This window comes from Pinus tabuliformis, chromosome 3_2 (genome assembly GCF_031772625.1).
Source record: "Pinus tabuliformis cultivar Carrire ecotype Pingquan chromosome 3_2, CPIR1, whole genome shotgun sequence".
NCBI lineage: Eukaryota > Viridiplantae > Streptophyta > Pinopsida > Pinales > Pinaceae > Pinus > Pinus tabuliformis.
The window spans coordinates 227,377,890-227,399,830 of NC_142302.1; positions in this window are offsets into that span (position 1 = coordinate 227,377,890).

Below are 21,941 nucleotides of genomic sequence, written 5' to 3' on the forward strand. Positions count from 1 at the left end.
TAGAAGCATTCATCGTGAAGCATCATGAGATCTACATCCGAACCATATTATTTGAAATATTTATGTGAAGACATCTATCTCAACAATTAATCAAATTTTGTACTAATGTAAAGGATAAATTCATGTACATATCTTTATGAGTTCAAGAGACTACTATTGAAAAGAAACCGGGTTCTGCAAGAAATTAAGTTACATTACTACATTTCATTGCATCACCAGGATTTCTCTACATCCTTCAACACTGTTATTATGAACAAAAATATTTGGATGCAAGAAGAGTTAATATATATATTCATCATCAATAAAAGAAATCTCTTGAAAAACATCAACAACATAGTTGAAGATGAAGATTAGATGAGGATCCAACTTCTCATAAGGATTTGAACGAAGAATCAATACATCATGGAACTATAAGCTATTCTAAAGCATAACAATTAAATTCAAGTAAGCATCTTCTTAACATGAGGTTATGATCAAACAAAAAATATATTACAAATATTTGCTTGTTTAAAAAAAAAAAGGTTGCATCATAAGGAGAGGGCATTCTCCATATCTATAAATGTTGCGGAAAATGCGGTTTATCTCTCACATAGCAAGCAAATGGACAAACATTCAAATCCATTGTGTGCAGACTCTATTCTATACATCCACTAAAATATATTCTTTAGAGGCATCCAATACTAAGATAATGTTAAGAGAACCAAATCCTTGAACAAGAAATCACGGATGCAAGCCATTGAAAGAGGCATCACCAATTAACTGTATAAATTGAAAAATTTCAAAAACAAAATATGAAGAAGAACCCTAAAAAGATCAGGAAGACTAAGAGATTAAGCAAGCATATCAAAGAAGGAAATGGAAGCCCAAAAAAGGGATTTTGAGCACTCAAGATGATGCCCATATGTAGTGGTAAAAATGAACACTCTCAGGTAAAGTATCACAAGGAAGAGTAACGTCTGTGTGGTAAAGAATATCATTTTATTTTTATTTTTTATTTTTTCCTTCACATAAATTTCAACCTAAAATTCGCGGTTTTCAACCTTCAGAGTTTCCACTTATATCTGGTGTCTTCATGTGTTGCATGTTGTGTGAATGTTTGACTTCTTGATAAATAAATCTGCAAATTTCTCTTCTTGACACTTGCAAAAGGAACTCAATAATAATTTAGCACAAACATAAACCATTAATTGCATAAGACGAAGAGTAATTTGAGCAAAAATAAAGAATTTGAATTACTGATTCACCCCCCTCTTAGTAATTCCCAATCATAAATATCAATTGGTATCTTAGCAGGTTCCTTCAGTAGCAGTCTAACAACTGGAAAGGGGTCCTAAGTCAGTAAAATAGCGAGTCAAGAAGGATGCTCAACAAATAAGGCCCCTCTATTTACTGGAACAAAATATGCCTTCTAGAAAGTAAGAATGAAGACATATTTAATGTCTCTAGGAATAGAAGTCTGGGCTGCTGTGATGATGGGGTGTGAAGAACCAAAGGAAACAAATAGTGACAAAGATGCCAAAATGAATTATATAGCCAATGCAAAAGCTATGAATGCACTTCTGAGTGGTCTATGTGAGTCTGAATTTATCAAAGTAATACATTGTGAGATAGCTAAAGATATCTGGGTTAAATTAGAAAATATTCATGAAGGAGATAAAAAGGTGAAGATGGCCAAATTACAAGTGTATAGAACACAGTTTGAGACCTTAAAAATGAATGAAGATGAAGATATAGCTAAATTATTTTTAAGAGTTGATGAAGTTGTAAATATCATGCTGGGTCTAGGAGAAACAATCAACGAAAGTGTAATAGTTCAGAAAATATTAAGGTCATTACCTTCTAAATTCAATCCTAAGGTTTCTGCTATAGAAGAAACAAAAAACTTTGAGACTTTGAACATAGATCAACTACGTGTCTCTTTGAAAACATATGAGGTGAGAATTCTAAAAGGGAAGGCAACTAGTAGAGAGGCAAATTTCAAGGAAGACAAGCCCATAGAAGAAAAGGAGCGCTCATGCTTAGGTTCTGATGAAGAAGAAGCAAAATTTGTCAGAAGGTTGAAGAAAGGCACACGTAAGTATAAAAGAAAACTTCCATTTAAGTGTTTTAACTATGGAAGAGTGGGACATTATGCAAAAAAATGTGCTTATAAGAAAGAGGAAAACCAACTTAAAGGGAAAGAGAAGAACAAGTCTAACAAAATGCAGAAAGAGAGACAATTCAAAAGAAAAAAATTATGTACTCAAGAAGATAGTAGTGGATCTGAAAGTTTCAATGAAATGTCTAGTGAAGATGTAACCAACGAATTCATGCCGATGGCCTTGGAAGAATTTGAAAATGATTGCCAAGAATATGAAGAAGAAGAGGAAGGTGAGGTATACCTTGAGGGGGAGTGAAACAATGCCTTAGATGAAATAGAAAGGCTTAAACTAAAGAATAGAAAGTAGAAAGATATCCTTTTGAAATATGTAAAGGAAGAATCAAATTCAGAAGACATTATCAAGTTTGAAGTTGAACTTAAAGAATCAAAGAAGGTGGAAGACATTTTAATGAAGTAAATAAAAGAGAAAAACCAAGAGTGTGAAATATTGGAGGAAGAGGTGGTATGCCTAAAGAAAAAGCAAGAGAAGGCTCAAACTGAACAAAAAAATGAATATTCAACAGATAAAAGGGTCTGAAAAATTAGATGTGATATTAAATTCTCAGAGGTCTCCACTCATAAAGACTAGGTTAGGCTATGAAGGAGAATCTAGTAAATCTAAGGTAGAGGATAAAATGTCAATCACCTTTGTAAAAGTTCCTAGGGGAGAGGATGACAACTCACATAAATTTGAGAACAAAAAATTGTGCAATACTTCAACATCAAGTGAACAATTGCAAAGTAACATTGTTGGTAAAGTACAGAAGGCAAAATAAATGGTCAGTCAAACAAAAATCTATTAGAAACCACACCACTTCAGGATATAGGATTATCAAATGTCAAGATGGTTATATTCTCAAACATCATCCACTACCAGGTACACATATTTGGTTTATGGATGTTGTTATTGCTGTAAAAACTTTAGACATAAAGCCATAAATTATAGAGCTTATGCGAGAAGAATTGATTTGGGAAATCTTAAGATGAGAAAGAATGGATTTATAAACATTAAAACAAGGACGAATTTAGAAACAATGCATTTTCTCCTCTCCTTGATATCACTTGATGTTTCTAGTGTCATAACTTTCAGCACAAGTCTTACGAATGTCAGCTTAAAGACAATAGATTAACATCTCAGAACATTTATAGAACAAATGGGTGCATGTAATGGAGAAATAAGGTAGAAGAAAAGAAACTTGATAAGTGTGACCTAGTTTTGTATGCTCAAGATCAAAACAACAAAGCGTATGTGGATAGTGATTGCTTTAGACTATGGCAAAGGATAAAATAAAATTTGTTTCCTTGAATGAAAATAAAACTGGAAATGTCACATTCGATAATGATGAAGCAGAAAAAATTAGAAGAAAAGGTACAGTCAGTCTGAACAATGGAAGAGGAAAGGATCAAGATGTATTATTTGTAGACGATATAAAAAATAACTTTTTGAGTGCAAGTCAGATGTGTGACAAATGGTGTGATGTTCTCTTTATATTTCAAGGCTGCGAAATTAGGTCAACATCTACAGGGAAGGTTCTGGCTAAAGGGGTTCGAACTGAGAATAATGTATATATCTTGAAAGAAGATAGTGACGAATTATACATCAATAAGCAAGATGAATCCTAGCTATGGAATAGGAGATTGGGGCATCTCAACTTTGATCACATCATCAAACTCACCAAGAAGGGAGTAGTCAAAGATCTACCAACAATAAAAAAGCCTCAAAATATTATCTGCAAGTCATGTCAAATGGGTAAACAAACACAGACATCATTCAAAGTCAAAGATAAACTATCAAGTAGTAATCCTTTGCGGCTAGTTCACATGGATTTGTGCGGGCCTTTTAGAACAGAAGCACCGAGAGGAGAACAATATTTCATGCTTTCAATGACTATTCGAGATTGACTTGGGTGGAATTTCTCAGAAATAAGTCAGAATCATTTGAGAAATTTGAAACATTTAAGGCATTGGTAGAAAATCAAACAGAGTGAAAGATAAAGTGCATAAGGTCAGACAAAGGAGGTGAATTTACATCAGATTAGTTCACAGACCTATGTAATTAATTTGGGATAAAACAACAATATACTATTACAGACACACTGTAACTGAATGGAGTCGTAGAGAGATAAAACATGTATGTTTAGCAAATAGCAAAAGCCATGATGCAAGAAAGAAACATTGATCAAACCTATTGGGCAGAAGTGGTGCATACAACGATACCTATTCTCAATAAGGCACATCTTAGACCAAATTGTGATAAGACACCTTATGAACTATGGCATGGGAAACCAACATCAATCAAGCATTTTAAAGTATTCAGGAGTAAATGCTATATCAAAAATAATGATGAAAATCTAGGAAAGTTTAATGCCCAATCTGATGAAGGAATAATTTTGGGATATTCGTCAAAAAGTAAGGGATACAAAACAATAAAATATTGCATAAGATTTTGGAATGCATATATGTTAAGGTTGATGAAGAGCCACCCAATAAAAAGAAGAACGCAGGTTTTATCAATCCTCAAGATCATTGTCATCATATTAGTAAAGAGAATGAAGTAAAATATGAAGAATTATAAGATACAAAGAATTATTCAAAAGGACCATCAAGACACACTCAAAAGAATCATCCTGAGAATCAAATTATTGGAGATAAAAGTGAAGGAGTACAAACAAGGAGGCAACTAGCAGAAAAATATGAGCAAGTTCATATAGCTATGTTGTCACAGATAGAGCCAAAGAACTTTGAAGAGGCAAGTAAAGACAAAAGTTGGATAGATGCTATGAACGAGGAGTTAGACCAAATTGAGAAGAACAAGACTTGGGAACTAACACCAAGACCTGTCAGAAAGAATGTCATTGGCACAAAATGGGTATTCAAAAATAAGATGAATGAACAGGGTCAAGTTGTTAGAAACAAAGCCAGACTAGTGTGTAAGGGTTACTCACAAGTGGAAGGTCTTGATTATGAAGAGACTTTTGCGCTAGTTGTGAGACTAGAGGAAATCAAGATGTTTTGTCCTTTGCATGCTACAATGATTTCAAGGTGTACCAAATGGATGTGAAGTTTGCCTTCCTAAATGGTGATCTTGAGGAAGAAGTATATATGGAACAACCTAAAGGTTTTTCATTATTAGATAAGCCTAACTATGTCTGTAGGTTAAAGAAAGAACTATATGGTCTTAAACAAGCACCATGGGCGTGGTACTCTAGACTAGACAAGTACCTTCAAAAACAGGGTTTCAAGAGAGGAGGAGCTGATAGTAATCTGTACATAAAGGTTGATGGAGATGAATTACTGATTATAGTTGTGTATGTGGATGATATTATGTTTGGCAACAATAAATATCATCTAGTAGAATGGTTTACTGAAGAGATGAATACCGAGTTCGAAATGCTTATGATTGGAGAACTTACCTTCTACCTAGGGTTCCAAATCCTACAAAATCTTGGAGGTATATTCTTTCTCAAGAGAAATCTCTAAGAGATATGTTGAAAAGATTCCAAATGGAAGATTGTAAACCTGTCACAACCCCCATGACTACTGGATGCAAGCTATGTGCAGATGATGAATCACCCGATGTGGATCAAAAGATTTACAGGTCTATGATAGGAAGTCTACTATACCTAATAGCTTCTCGACCAGATATAATGTTGGTGGTTGGATTAGTAGCAAGGTATCAATACACACCCAAACAAAGCCATTTGTTAACAGCAAAAAGGATATTCAGGTACCTGAAAGGGATTACACGCTATGGACTATGGTATCCGAAAGGTAAGGAAATTACATTGACAACATACATAGATTCAAATTGGGTGAGCCGTGTGGAAGATAGAAAAAGTACGAGCGGTGGTGCATTCTACCTAGGAGATTCTTTAGTGGCATGGATAAGTAAAAAGAAACATTAGTTTCTCTATCTTCCACAAAAGCTAAATATATAACAGTTGCAGTCTATTGCACACAAGTGTTGTGGATGAAACAAATGCTGCAGGATATGAAGGTAAATTTCAATGAGCCTATCTTTATGAAATGTGACAATACAAGTGCAATAAGCATTTCAAAAATTCCTCTGCTTCATTCAAAGACCAAACATATCCCTATAAAGTACCACTTTCTCAGAGAACAAGTGGATGAGAAAACAATGAAGATGGAGTACATACCCACAAAAGAACAGATAGAATATATATTTACAAAGGCTCTTGTTAGGGAACCATTTGAATACCTGAGAAACATGTTAGGGATAATTTTTGAAAACTCTCTTCACTAATGTGACTTCAAAAGGAGAACCTAAAATACAATAGAGTATATGAAATTGAGCATGATCCAAGGGGGAGATTATAGGAGCGGGAAGGAGTAACGAAGAGGAGCAAGAGGCTCATGATTATGTCAAGAATTTGAAGCAGTTAAGAAGCAAAAAAATCAAAAGCATCATCAAACTGTGAGATCAAGCCACTTTCTTCATGAGCTAACAACATCAATTAGGTTCACCATTTAAAAGTCCATTCTTCAATGATTTTTTTTTCACATGTATATATCCCGTGCATAAACGTGTAAATATTTTCAAGCATACATAGTACTGCTAAGACAATTGCATATATATTCAAATCATGTTGGAAGATAAGCCTACCTTATTGTATAATTGCATCATCAATTTTTCTCAAAATTCTTCATCTTCTGATAAATCTAAGTGCTTATATGGAATGCATCAATGTACATTATGCTGATCCCTATATTTAACTGTCATTTAATCTATGAAAAACCTGAGATCCATCCAAAAATATGCATGGAAGCAAATGCAAAGATATTTTCATCAAGCAGAGGAGGAGATTATATATATATTTTTTGTCTGGTTTATAGAAGCATTGATCATGAAGCATCATGAGATCTACATCCGAACCATATTATTTGCAATCTCTATATGAAGAAATCTATCTCAGAAACTAGTCAAATGTTGTACTAATTTAAAGGATAATCATGTACATATCCTTTATGAGTTCAAGAGACTGCTATTGAAATGAAGCCGGGTTCTACAAGTAATTAAGTTACATTACTACATTTCATTGCATCACCAGGATTTCTCTAAATCCTTCAACACAACTATTATGAAAGCAAAGATTTGGATGCAAGAAGAGTTAATATATATTCATCATCAATAAAATAAATCTCTTGAAAACATCAACAACATAGTTGAAGATGAAAATTAGATGAGTATCCAACATCTCATAAGGATTTGAACGAAGAATCAATACATTAGGAACTTATAAGCTATTATAAAGCATAACACTTAAATTCAAGGAGGCATCTTCTTAACATGAGGCTATGAACAAACAAAAAAATATATTACAAAGATTTGTTTGTTTTCAAAATAAATGATTGCATCACATGGCATTCTCCATATCTATAAATGTTGTGGAAAATAAGGCTTATCTCTCACATAGCAAGAAAATGGACAGACATTCAAATCCACTATGTTGTAGACTCTATTCTCTGCAGTCACTGAAATATATTCTTCAAAGGCATCCAATACTAAGAGAATTTCAAGAGCACCAAATCCTTGAACAAGAAATCATTGATGCATGCCATTGAAAGAGGCATCACCAATTAACTTCATACATTGAAAAGTTTCAAAAAAAATAAGAACCCTAAAAAGATCAGGAAGACTAAGAGAGTAAGCAAGCATCTCAAGGAAGGAAATGGCAGCCCAAAAAGGTGAATTTGAGCGCTCAAAATGATGCCCATATGTAGTGGTAAAAATGAACACTCTCAGATAAACTATTACAAGGAAGAGTAACGACTATGTGGTCAGGAATATCATTTTTAAATATATATATATATATATATATATATATATATATATATATATATATATATATATATATATATATATATATATATATATATATATATATATATATATATAGATATTTAAAAATGATATTCTTGACCACACAGACGTTACTCTTCCTTGTGATACTTTACCTGAGAGTGTTCATTTTTACCACTACATATGGGCATCATCTTGAGCGCTCAAATTCCCCTTGTTGGGCTCCCGTTTCCTTCTTTGAGAAGCTTGCTTACTCTCTTAGTCTTCCTGATCTTTTTAGGGTTCTTCTTCATATATTTTTTTTGAAACTTTTCAATGTATATATATCTATATCTATATCTATATATATATATATATATCTTTTATTTTATTTATTTATTTATTTTCAGAATTTTGATAAAAAACGAAAATGGGAGCACAGATTGCAGGAGACAGAAAGTCAGATAATGAATACCGAAAACCATATATTCCAGTCATATACATTTCATATATTCCTAATCTATTCAGTGGTGCATTACACTATTTTTTTTTTTTTTTGTGCCCTAAATTGAGCCACAACTGTTGGAAAGAGAAGAGAAATTTGATGTTGCAATAATGATAACATGGAATTAGTGACTTTGGAACAATTATAATCCTTTTTGGCCAGTGAAAAAATTAGAGGGAAACATTAATGCCACTGCAGCCAAGCCTGGAATGATTGGAATGATGTTATTATACAATATTTATTAAATAACATCTTTGGGAAGTGTTACCATAACATTAAATTAATGGCACACAACATTGGTATTATTTGAAGACAATATTGAGATGTTGATGGAAACAATGATATATTAAAGGCAACATTGATAGAATTGGAGGCAACATTGATATATTTGAAGGTAGCCTTGAAATTATTTGATATTGTTGAATAAAGACAAGCAATTTGTATTTACAAATGAAATGGTTTTTAGGGTTTTATGTCCTAATCAAAACAATATTATGTATATTAAATGCTTAATGTTATCAATGGTTAACGTTTTCAGGGCTCCAATGAAAAAAAATAACTCGAATAATGGATGGTGGGGAACCTCAAAAGTTATAGGGAAATAAATTTCAATGTGTCTAACAAAAGCTTAAGGTTTCCTAGCTCCTAATGAGGTTTGGTAAATTCAAAGTTTATGAGTGATTTTTAAATATTTAGGTGTGAATATGAATATGTTAAGGTATCAACCCTCTACGCACATGAAATGATATTCAGAACAGAGAGAAGACGATGGCACTCCAAGCGATTATTCGAACCTGCTAGTCCCTGTAATGCTGGCTTTCCAAAGTGTACAAAATTGCATGTATAATCCCAACTAGATATTTTTGCAATCACAGCGTTGGATTTCAAAATAAGCTTACAAAATTGCACTTATGAATTTACTTCTAACTCTCTTCAATCCAAGAAACCTGGTTCAAGGTTGCTTTGAAAATGAGTGTGAAGGTATAGTAGATTTTCACCATAATCCAGGTTTATGCCATGCGAGCAGCCAAAGGAAAACAACGCGCAAGGTTTATCTGGAATAGCTTGCGATAATGGCCAAGCTCTGTTGAGTTCGATACAAAACGAATGTGAAAAATTGTATTGGTTTGAATATATAATTCATAAGTCTCTCTGCAATAAGATGGTCTCCTGCACATTAAATCTTATTTGGTGTACACATTATAAGATGGTCTTCTGAACATTAAAATTATTACATTGAAAAAAGCCTCTATTGAGTTCGATTGTGGTATTATTTCAAACAAAAATACGAATAATATATTTGTGGATATCATTCGAACTATGTAATGATAAATGACATTGATGTCCATTTAAAATTTCTTGGCCTAAAGCATTGAATTTCTGAATACAGACAGGCGGAACGTATTTCTGTTACCACCTATAGCTCAATGTAATCCTATTGGAGAGCAGCTCAACGCATATTATTTGCAGGCTCAACCAAGATACAAATGGTATTATTATTATTTTCTCCATTGTTATTTGCAGCAAGAGACAAATGTGTATTTTGTAGCGAGAAAAACCTATTATTTTCAGCCATAAAACCTATCATTTGCTCAATGTACATGCATCAACCTATATTATTTGCAACTCTTATTATTTTCTTCAGGAAATTTCCTTTGAGATCGAGCGTACTTCTATTACCCCAATGCAGCTTTGTGTATATGCTCCAACATTATATTGCCTCAATGTATATGCTCCAATGTTATATTGCTTCAACACATATGCTCCAATGTTATATTGCTCCAGCGTTATACTCCAACTTATATTGCTTCAACGTTTATGCTCCAATGTTATGTTGTTAGGTCCCTATAATACTAGTGATTCCTCCATTACTATTGTCATTGTAGCCCTTATTGTTATTACTCTTCCCCTATTTTCCCCATATTGTTATTAGTGTGCCCCATAGAAGCCCACTATTGTTATTGTTGTGCCCTTATATTATTATTGTTGTGTCAACTTTGATTATATTGTGACCCCTTAGACTCCTATATATAGAAAGGAGGTTTAGTCATTTGTATCATCCAAGAATTGTTAATTTGTGTAATGAAAATGATATTTCCCACTCGAAGAGGCTGATTTTGAAGTCCTTGATCTATATTTTCTATCTTTTTGTGAGCTGGTTCATAAAATTTGGTATTGAAGCTTTGGTTTCTAGGGTTCCACTGCTCCAAACAGGTCATCATGGAATTTTCGCTATAACTTTATTTCTACGACATTTCAGAAGCTAAAAAAAACCCATTTGAGCCAAAATCTATATGGTCCTCAGGTCCAAATTTCAGATCTTGTCTCACTATATGTTCGAAGATATGATCTAAGAAAGTTACGGTTTTTGCAGGCTCCCAAATTAGATCCCAAACAAGTGACCTTGGGAAAATCGTCATAACCTTCTCTAAGAGTATCAGATTGAAATTTCGTAAGAAGTTACAGAAATAGGACAGACTTTAGTTTTGTTTGAATCATTTTTAGTTCAGAAGGTTGAAATGGTGGTATGGGGAACTTCGTACAAGATCGCTCTACTGAAAACATGTATAATCAGGGCATATTGGGAGATTGGGCATAAATCTTTCTTGGAGAATCCAATTTCGATCAGAATGGTGGTGTTAGAAAGAGGACTTAGAGGGATAATACAGTTCGAAATTTCAGATCTTGGAGATCCGAAATTTTAGAGATACATCAGATCCAATATCGAGCTCTTACAAAGTGAAAAAAGGTGTGTAGTTTTTTTTTTTAAATTTTGCATAGGTTTGGTTTGAAAAATTAGATTGAAGGAATACAAAGGGCATAGTGAAGCATAATTATCATTAATTTATGCCCTAAATAAAGAAAATGGAAACACCTAGTAAGCAACTTGAAATCTATAGCATGACTCATGAATAAGAGGAAGAAATGCAATATGATATATCAAATTTACGAGACCAAGTGCAACAAAATTCACTCTCACAAAAAGTAACAGAAGTTAAGATGTATAGTTTAAAGAAAGGCGTGGAAGCTAAGATGGATGGCGTGTAAGATAAGATGGATGGTTTAAAGAAAGGCATGGAAGCTAAGGCAAATGACGTGGAAGCTAATATGGATGGTTTTAAGAAAGGAGTGGAAGCTAAGATGAATGACGTGGAAGCTAAAATGGAAGATTTGAAGACATATTTGACAATGTTGCTACAAGAAATGTTTACTAATGGTGAAAGGGAAGTAAAGGAAACTCATGATAAGAACAAAAGAAATGTTAATCATGATTTCATAGACTCTAATGTTGGATAGAAGACCCACCATGTTCTAAAGATCAATATGAGGAAGTTTGATGACAAGGATCCTGTAACATGGATACTACAAATGGAGCAATATTTTGATCTCGATAATGTGAAAAACACACAAAAGGTACGCATTGCAACTTTATATTTGGAACCAAATCAGCTTGTATGGTATTGATGGCTTTGCTCTTGTAAAAAAATTGTCACTTTGGAAATTTTTACAGAATAAGTGATAGCACATTATGAGGATACAAAAAACAACACCCTTTTTAGCCAATTGATAAATCTCAAACAAAAGAGTTCAATGATGGAGCACATTGAGGACTTCCAAAAATTGAATATAAGGGTAAAAGATATTCTGGAGGAGCATAGGGTTGATGTGTTCATATGGACTTTAAAGGATAACATCCAACATGAGGTTCGCCTTTGGGAACCTGATTCATTGGAGAAGACATTCAAGTTGGCAAGAAAAACGGAAAGAAAAATTATGACAACCAGGAAGCCTACCACTCACAACTATAAAGATGGAAGTGTTGTTGCCCCTATCCTTCCACAACCTACAAGGTTGACACCACAACAATTGGAAGAAAAAAGAGAAAAAGGGATTTGTTATAGTTGCGATAGAAAATACACTAAAGATCATAAGTGTGATGAGAATAAATTATTTTACATAGATTGTGAAGAAGAGGAAGAAAATGAATAAGAAACATCAAAAGAAGAGGATATACACCAGGAACAAACCCTAGAGAAAGAAGAAATTAATCCGACCATATCTTGTAATGCATTGGATGGAATTAACACTCCTTAAACTATCAATATAGAAGGATATATTAAGAAGAAAAATGTAATAGTGTTGATTTATTCGGGTAGTACCCATAATTTTATTCATTGTAAGATAGCCAAGGAATTGAATTACTTCCTATATTGAGCACCAAAGTGTCAAGTGATGGTTGCAAGTGGAGGAACCATAAATTTCTATGGAAAGTGCCATAATATCAAGCTATCCATGGGAGAATATGTATTAAATATCCCAATGCTTTCCATTCTAATGGATGGTGTTGATGTTGTACTAGGAGTCCAATGGCTACAATCCTTGGTACAACAACTTTTAGTTTTCAAGAACTTTTCATGAAATTTTGTTCGGAAGGAAAGGAGGTTGAATTAAGGGGTATTGCAGAGAAACTAATAATTATAATTAGCTCTAACAGATAACAGAATGACAAAGCTTCTAAAGAGAGAACAACGAGGCGTAATTGCACAATTATGTTCGCTAGAGGTTCCCACATCGAAATCATCTATTTCTCCAGAGCTCCAAAAAGTATTGGACAATCATTCCAAGGTATTTGAGACTCCCGAAGGCCTCTCACCTATTTGTGATCATGATCATGCTATTTATTTGATTCTAGGAAGTGTTCCTCCAAACATCAGGCCTTACAGATATCCCTATGCCCAAAAGAGTGAAATTGAACATATGGTTGTAGAAATGCTAGGGGCTGGTATAATTAAACATAGTCAAAGTTATTTCTCTGCTCCAGTAGTATTGGTGCACAATAAGGATGGATCATGGTGCATGTGTCCAGATTATAGGGAGCTCAACAAGCTCACTATTAAAAATAAATTTCCCATTCCCGTCATTGATGAATTATTGGATGAATTGCATGGATCAATTTACTTCACTAAGTTGGATCTTCGTCTAGGATATCATCAAATCAGAATGAAGATTGAAAACATTCCGAAAACAAAATTTAGAACTCATGAGGGTCATTATGAATTTTTGGGCATGCCTTTTGGCCTTGCTAATGCACCTTCTACATTTCAAGTTTTGATGAATTCCATTTTCAAACCCTTCCTTAGAAAATTTGTGTTAGTGTTTTTTGATGATATAACAATCTACAACAAGCCTTGGAAGGATCATGTTCAACATGTTGACATGGTGCTCAAACTATTAGAGGAGAAATAATTATATGCAAAAAGCTCCAAACATTTCTTTGGAGTACAAGAGGTGGAATATCTAGGTCATATTGTATCTCATGAAGGTGTTAAGGTAGACCCTAGAAAAATTAAAGCCATTAAGGAATGGAAAATCCCCACATCCATAATGCATCTGCGAGGATTTCTCAGGTTGACAGGGTATTATCACAAGTTTTTTAAGAATTATGGGAGAATAGAAGCACCTCTAACAACAAGATGCATTTTCATGGACTCTAGGATCAACAAAGGCCTTTGAACATCTTAAAGAGACAATGTGCCAAGCACCGGTCTTAGCTACGCCAGACTTCACAAAAACCTTTATTGTGGAATGTGATGCCTCAGGAAATGGAACTGGTGCTATTTTAATGCAAGAATAAAGACCCATTACTTTCAAAAGTCGTCCAATAAAAGGAAAGTATTTACACAAATATATTTATGAGAAGGAAATGTTGGAAATACTACATGCACTTAAGAAATGGCGACCCTACCTAATGGGAAGGCACTTCAAGGTAAAAACGGATCATGATAGTCTTAAATACTTTGTAGAACAAAGATTATCTTCAAAAGAACAACAAAAATGGGTCACAAAGATGTTGGGTTATGACTTTGAAATCATCTACAAAAAAGGGAAGCAAAATGTTGTGGCAAATGCACTCTCAAGAAAGGATGAGGATGTGGAAGCATTTCTTTACGCCATTTCTATTATCCAAATAGGTTGGATAAATGAAGCAAGGGATTAATGGAAGAATGATGAAGAATTGTGGGCACTCATTCAAAAGGTACAACAAGATCCCAATACATTAGATACATTTAGCTAGAAAAATGATTTGTTATGGTACACAGATCGCTTATACCTATGTAAGAATTCCCAACTCAAACAAAATATTCTTATGGAATTGCACACTTCTCCCTTAGGAGGGAACTCAGGATTCTTAAAAACTTACCACAGGGTTAAGAAGGATTTTTTTTGGGATGGCCTTAAATTAGATATTCAAAAGTTTGTGGCGGAATGTTTGGTTTTCCAACAAAACAATGTTGAAACAATTAAGACCCCAGGTCTATTACAACCTTTATCCATTCCAAGCCAATGTCTGGAGGAGGTTTCAATGGATTTTATCACAGGTTTACCCAAGTCTAAAGGAAAGAGTGTCATCATGGTGGTAGTTGACAGACTTACCAGGTATGCACACTTTTGTGCATTATCTCATTCATTTAAAGCCAATACAATTTCTACTGCATTTATGGAAACAATTCAAAAGCTACATGGAAACCCAAAGATTATTGTAAGCGACAGAGATCCCATTTTCACTAGAAATTTTTGGATAGAATTATTTTCCTGTGTCAGTACTCAGTTAGCTCATAGCTCATCTTATCATCCTCAATCTGATGGAAAAACTGAGATAATAAACAAATGTTTGGAAGGATATCTTTGTTGCTTTGTCTTTGATAAACATACACAATGGGTCAAATGGTTGCCTCTGGTTGAATGGTGGTATAACACTTCTTTCCATACTACAACAAAAGTGACCCCATTTATGGCACTTTATGGATGCCATCCACCATCCATCACATCTTATTTAAGAGAAATTTCTAAGGTTCAAGTAGTGGAAGATCACATCGAGCATCAACACCTCACTTTGGCGCAGAATAGAATGAAACAACATGCAGATCAACATCGCAACGAAAGATGTTTTGATGTAGGTGACTAGGTATTCCTATGGCTACAACCATATAAACAAATTTCCCTCAATAAAGTTAAGAAGGATAATAAATTATCACCAAATTATTATGGTCCATACAAGGTGTTTCAAAATATTGGTACTATGGCATACAAATTGGAGCTTCCTACAGCGTCCCGAGTGCACCCAGTTTTCCATGTTTCATGTTTAAAGAAGGTTATAGGTGACAAGTTCTCAGTTCAAACAATATTGCGAGTACTTGATGAGGAAGGAAAAATCATATTGGAACCTGAAGCAGTCACAAAAACAACAACTCCATAGCTACGAAATCGCTCAATTTCAGAGTATCTCGTCAGTTGGAAGAACTTACCCGCTGAAGATTACACATGAGAGGATGAAAATTTTATACAGAAGCATCCAAAACTACTCAAGCGTTGAGGACAACACTTTTTTGAAGGAGAAGGGCATGTTAGGTCCTTATAATACTAGTGATTCCCCCATTACTATTGTCATTGTAGCCCTTATTATTATTATTGTGCCCCTATTATCCCCATATTGTTATTAGTGTGCCCCATAGAAGCCCAATATTGTTATTTTTGTGCCCTTACATTATTATTCTTATGTCAGCTTTGATTATATTGTGACCCCTTAGACTCCTATATATAGAAAGGAGGTTTAGTCATTTGTATCATCCAATAATTGTTCATTTGTGTAATGTAAAGAAGGTTTCCCCCTCGAAGAGGCTGATGTAGAAATTTTCTCTTTTCCCACCCCGGTTTTTAGTTTTACCTTATTTATCCAAAATAGTTAAATGCCCTTTCCAATAGCCATACATTCAAAAACTGAAAAATAAATTTTGCTGAAAACACAAATTCTGGAAATTTTGCAGAATGTTGGAAAATGGAGAAATATAAAAATTAGCACATATAAACAACTATTCAACACATTTAAACACAGTGATTTTTGGTCAAGGTGACCTTGGAAAAACCCCCTACAACTCTTGGGGAAAACCATTTCGAGAGCTCCTTCTTATTTTTGAAAAATGTTTTTACAGTGAGAAATATTCAGCAAAAAATCAACAAGAAAATTTTACAACTTATCTCGTTTTCCGTGCCTCACAGCCAACTGGAAAAAATTGCAACAAAAAATCATAACATCAATAAATGCTGTACGACCTCCTAGAAAAGCGTGCCAAATTTTAGCATGAAATTCTGCTGTACGGCCTGCTTGGAAACTGCTGTACGACCTGCCTAGAACTGCTGTACGGACTGCTGAAAACTGCTGTATGGCCTGCTAAAACGCTATACGGCCTGGTCCAAAAACGTTGTACGACCTTTCTAGAAAATCGTGCCAAAAACATGCCTTTCGCTGTGTGCTAACTCAGTTATACGGATTTGCTAAAAAGCTATCTTAGAATGTGTGCCAAGCTGCTGCCTCTTTCTCCTTCCTGTCTAGAAATCTCCCTTGCTTTCTTGCTCTCTCTCTCTCAATCTGCTCATGAAAGAATGAATGACCTTTTTCCTCCTTTTCCTCCCTTAATCTAACCCTGAGTGACTTTTGGGGAATTCCTAAATCCAATGGCTGAAATAGATTGAGATCTAGGGCTGAGATTAAATGCTCATTTAAATCTCACTTTTTATTTTTTTAATTCACCCCACTTTAATAAAGACCCACTTAGTCATTATTTCCAAAGTCACTTTTCCTTTCTAATTTTACATTGACTTTATTAAAGTCACTTTAAAATTAGACTTTAGTAACTTTATCACTTAAATTCACTTTTAAATTAGATTTGACTTTATAAAAATTATAAAGTCACTTTAGGAGAAAAATTAAATTCTTTTGGACACTTTTCCCAAGGCCAAAGATCAAAGCCTTAGGGAACCACCTATCCTCCGGTACCAAATTTCAACACTCCCTCTTACTGAAGAAGGTGTTCCTCACCACACCCATATTGTCTCTGAAGTAGTCATGCTTGCCCCGTGGTAAGGCTTTGGTAAGAATATCTACAACCTGCTCATCAGTGGGAATATACTCAAGCTTCACAGCACCCTTCTGAACACAGTCTCTGATGAAATGATATTTGATCCCGATATGCTTTGACCTGTCATGAAATACTAGATTCTCTATGAGTTTAATGCAACTCTGATTATCACAGTAAATCACTGAAGGTCTCAACGGCTGACCAAATAAGCCAAACAACATCTTGTGAAGCCAGATGGCCTCACAACTAGCTAGACTGGCTGCCATATACTCTGCTTCTGCTGAACTCAATGCTACTGACTGCTGCTTCCGACTGAACCATGACACTACTACCGGACCCAACCCAAAACAACACCCTGAAGTGCTCTTCCTATCAGAAGCACAACCTGCCCAATCAGAATCAGTATAACCTGCCAATCTCACTCCATCCCCCTGCCTATAGTCCAGACCATAATCCACTGTCCCCTGCAAGTATCGTAAAATGTGTGTTGCAGCCACCCACTGAACCTTCTTAGGCTCACACATAAACTGACTCATCGTGTTGACTGCAAAACAAATATCTGGTCTAGTGTTGACCAAATACATCAAGGAACCAATCAGCTGCCTGTATAATGTGGGATCCACCAACTCGGAATCCGAAGCATGAAACTTCTTCCAGTTGGTGGTCATTAGTGTCGACATGGGTTTACAATCCTCCATGTGGAATCTGCCAAGGATGTCCACAATATACTTCCCCTGCCCCAGGAAGAAATGCCCCTCCTCTTGCCACACCTCCAAACCCAAAAAGTAATGCATCAAGCCGATGTCCTTCATCTCAAACTCCACCACAAGATCTCTCTTGCAGTGCTCTATGAGTCTCTCTGCACCTGTAATGACCAAGTCATCCACATACAGCACCAGAATGAGAGGCTCCTCACCTATCACAATATAGTAAAGGTTCGGATCTGCCTCACTCTTTGTGAAACCCATCCCCTGCAAGTATGTATCTATCCTAGAGTACCAAGCTCTGGGAGCTTGCTTCAGGCCATAAAGGGCCTTCTTCAGTTTGCACACATGGGACTCCTTCCCATGCACCTCAAAGCCCTGTGGCTGCTCAATGTACACCTCCTCCTGTATGAAGCCATTGAGAAATGCAGTCTTCACATCCATCTGGTGGATCTTCCAACCCATCTCTGCTGCTATCGATATAATGGAGCGGATCGAAGTATATCGAGCCACAGGAGCGAAGGTCTTCTCATAATCAACTCCCCCTGGGAGAACCCTCTAGCCACAAAACTCGCTTTGAATTTCTCAATGCTGCCATTTGCAGCATGCTTTACCTTGTAAAGCCATCTAGAAGTAACCATGGATTTTCCCTCAGGCCTCGGCACCACCTCCCAAACATCATTCTTCATGATAGAAGAATACTCCTCCTGCATGGCCTCTCTCCAGACCTGCTGGCTAGCTGCCTCCTCATAGCTAAAAGGCTCAGAGTCAAGGATGCTGGTAACCATTGCCATATAGCTACAAAACCTCTTAGGTGGTCTACTCTCTCTGACTGGCCTCTTAGGCTCAGCAACAGATGTGGCATCTCTCAAGGTGTCCTGAAACCACTTGGACTTCCTCTTCCCTGAGCACACTTCTCCCATAGGAGAATGAAACTCCTCCTCCTCATCATCATCAGGAGCCTAAACTCCTGACTGTCTGTCTGCTGTCCTCCTACCTGCACCTGAACCTATAGAAGCTGAGGTAACGTGTGAACTGTCCATCAGTGGACTCCCTGGTGAACTGCTCTGTGAACTACTCTGCATGCTGCCCAGAGCACCACCCCTCTAGCTCGGCGAGCCACTGCTCACTGACGGACGTGACATCCTCATAGATGTACCTCCGGATCCTCCTGATCACTGCCCACTGGATCCCTACGACTGATTGAACTGCTACTGAGGGTCTGGCTAATCCAGATACTCTAACTCCCATGACCTCTTAAAGGCCCTGTCCTCCTCAAACTTCACATCCCATCTGACAACAACTTTCCTCTGTGCAGGAATGTAAATCCAAAAGGCCTTTGAGGTCTCACTGTAGCCCACAAAGATACCCTTCTCTGCAGTGGGTTCTAGTTTGGTCCTCTTCTCCTTGGGTATGTAGGAGTATGTAATGCATCCAAAGATACGAAAATGACCAATATCAGGCTTCTTCCCAGAAAAGGCCTCCTCCGGAGTCATGTGCCCCAAGGCACGATGCAGACTCCTGTTCTGCAAATAAACAGCTGTGTTGCAGGCCTCTGCCCACAAGAACAATGGCAACCCCTGATCATGTAACATGGCTTTGGCAGCCCCTACGATGGATCTGTTCTTCCTCTCTGCAACCCCGTTCTGCTGGGGGTTGTAAGGAACAGTGAATTCCCTCCTAATGCCTGCCTCCGCACAATAGTCAACAAAATCTCCAAGGGTGTACTCTCCCCCATTGTCCGACCTCAGGGACTTGATTTTTCGACCTGTCTATGTCTCCACAAGAGCCCTGAACTCCTGAAACCGCTTTAAGACCTCACTCTTGGTCTTCAAGAAATAAATCCAGGTCCTCCTGGAGTGATCATCAATGAATAAAACATAGTACTCATATCCACTCAAGGAAACATAAGACATCCGACTGCTCACATCGGAATGAATCAAATCAAGAATCCCAGTCGCTCTACTGTCACTGCTGGGAAAAGGGGATTTGGCAAACTTGCCCATCGCACATCCTCTGCAAGTATCAAAGTGATCAGTACTGAAATCTGGCACACCTGTAGTGATCTCCTGCAATGTCCTCAAGGCTACATGATACATATGCCCCATCCTGCGGTGCCAAATATCACACAGATCAGAACTGTTAGCTCTACTGTCGGTACTACTGCTCAATGCCAAAAGGGGCTGGAATGCAAACTTGTACACCTTTGCATGGCGTACACCTATCACTCTAGTTGAATCAGCTGGAGTGCCCCTGGGATACATCAACACCTGTCCTCCCCTAAACAGTACCTCATATCCTCTATCCTCCAAAGCTGATACGAATATGAGGTTCTTCCTCATCCCTGGCACATAAAGAACATCTATCACCTTCAAGGGAGGTTTGGACTCCCTCTGAAATGTCAGTGTCCCCACCCCAACTGCTCTAACAACTCTGTCATCACCGAGTATTACCTCTATATCAGTGCCACTCTCTGAAAGCTCTGAGAAGTACTCACAGACTCCTGTCATGTGACATGAAGCCCCACTGTCCACATACCAGATACCCGAAGATGCTCTGCTAATCAAGGGAAAAACATGCTCCCTCTGAACCTATGTGGTAGGTGATCCTACACTAGAGGACTTACACGCAGTGAACGCAAACTCTCGGTCAAAATGATTTGCCCTTGCCTTTGCCCCCACCATTGCTTGTGGAAGCCTGCTTCTTCCATTTTCCTTTCTTGCCTCCTGCCACTAGTGCTACATCCTCATCCTGCTCAACTGGCTTGGCTGCCCCAAGCTGACCTTTCCTGATCTCTGTTTGAATGCAATCATCCCAAAACCTCTCCCATGTGGGAAGGGTCTCACATGCACAAACCCCATCAGCAAAGTTCATCCATGAATGGGGGAGGCCATTCACTACAATCCGCACCAACTCAGTGGGTGGAATGACCTCTCCAACTGCTACCAACTCATCTCTCACATTAGTAATCTTTGTGAGATATCCAGCTGCACTATAATTACCCATCTTAATAGTCTTCATCTTCTCCTTCAGGACCATTTTCCGGTTCTCATTGGTACTCTGGTAGAGATTGGACAATGTTGTCCACATCTCATGGGCATTTCTCTTTCCTCTCACGTGAGGAATGTAATGGTCTTTGACTCCGTCTAGAATCAGCCTCTTACCCTTGTTGTTCTTTTTATTATACTCATCCAGCTGAGTAGCATCAGTAGGCACAACAACAGGGTTCTGTGTGGTATGCACCATGATGTCCCAGACTTCTGCCTCCTCAAAGATACTCTGCATTCTCTCCTTCCAAATGCTGTAATTGCTATGCCCATCCAACCTATCATCCACCCTCAATCCCAATGACATCCTGCTGTCCTAAAACTGAAAAATAGCACTGCTGTAGTAAAGATAAAACTGCTGTTTGTGAAAAATCAGCGTGCTAGAATTTTCTGAGTGAAAAATCAGCAGGATGTAATTTTCCTCCTTGCTATCCCAAACTGCACTTCAGCACTCAAGCTCTGATACCATGTAGAAATTTTCTCTTTTCCCACCCAGATTTTCAGTTTCACCTTATTTCTCCAAAATAGTTAAATGCCCTTTCCCATAGCCATACATTCAATAACTAAAAAATAAATTTTGCTGAAAACACAAATTCTGGAAATTTTACAGAATACTGGAAAATGCAAAAATATAAAAATGAGCACATATAAACAGCCATTCAACACATTTAAACACAATGATTTTTGGTCAAGGTGACCCTGGAAAAACCCCCTACAACTCTTGGGGAAAACCAGTTCGAGAGCTCCTTCTTATTTCTAAAAAATGCTTTTACAGTGAGAAATATTCAGCAAAAAATCAACAAGCAAATTTTACAACTTATCTCGTT